Genomic DNA, 493 nt, shown 5'->3' with positions numbered 1-493 from the left:
CTGCAGGAATGAATGGCGACCCGGCGAAGGATAAATCACCACCAGGTCCAACGAAGCGCTCTGTTAGGACAAAGTGCTGCAGGACCATATTTCAGTCAGCCGTCCTCCACCCAGCCTCAGACCTGGAGGAGGCTTCAGCTGCTGCGTTCATACGGCCGACGTTCAAAGTCAGAGCTGCAGGTTTTACTGGTGGAAACAAAAAACATGAAGACAAAATAAATCATGTCGAATCCCAACCAGCACATGAAAGTGAAAAACAGTCATTTAAGGGGAAAAATAAAAACTAGAACAAACACAACAACCGGCTGTGCACACATTTAGATAATCATTCATTCAGAACCAACCAATCACCACAAGACTCAGGGTAAATACTGACTGATGGTAAGGTTCAACTGGAGGCCTCCACCGAGGCTACAGTGAGGCTACAGCGAGGCTACACTGAGGCTACAGCGAGGCTACAGCGAGGCTACAGCGAGGCTACACTGAGGCTACA

The sequence above is a fragment of the Stegastes partitus genome, unplaced genomic scaffold (assembly GCF_000690725.1).
Source record: "Stegastes partitus isolate 25-593 unplaced genomic scaffold, Stegastes_partitus-1.0.2 Scaffold537, whole genome shotgun sequence".
In the NCBI taxonomy this organism is placed as follows: Eukaryota; Metazoa; Chordata; class Actinopteri; family Pomacentridae; genus Stegastes; species Stegastes partitus.
Note: the sequence above shows the minus strand (reverse complement) of the source record.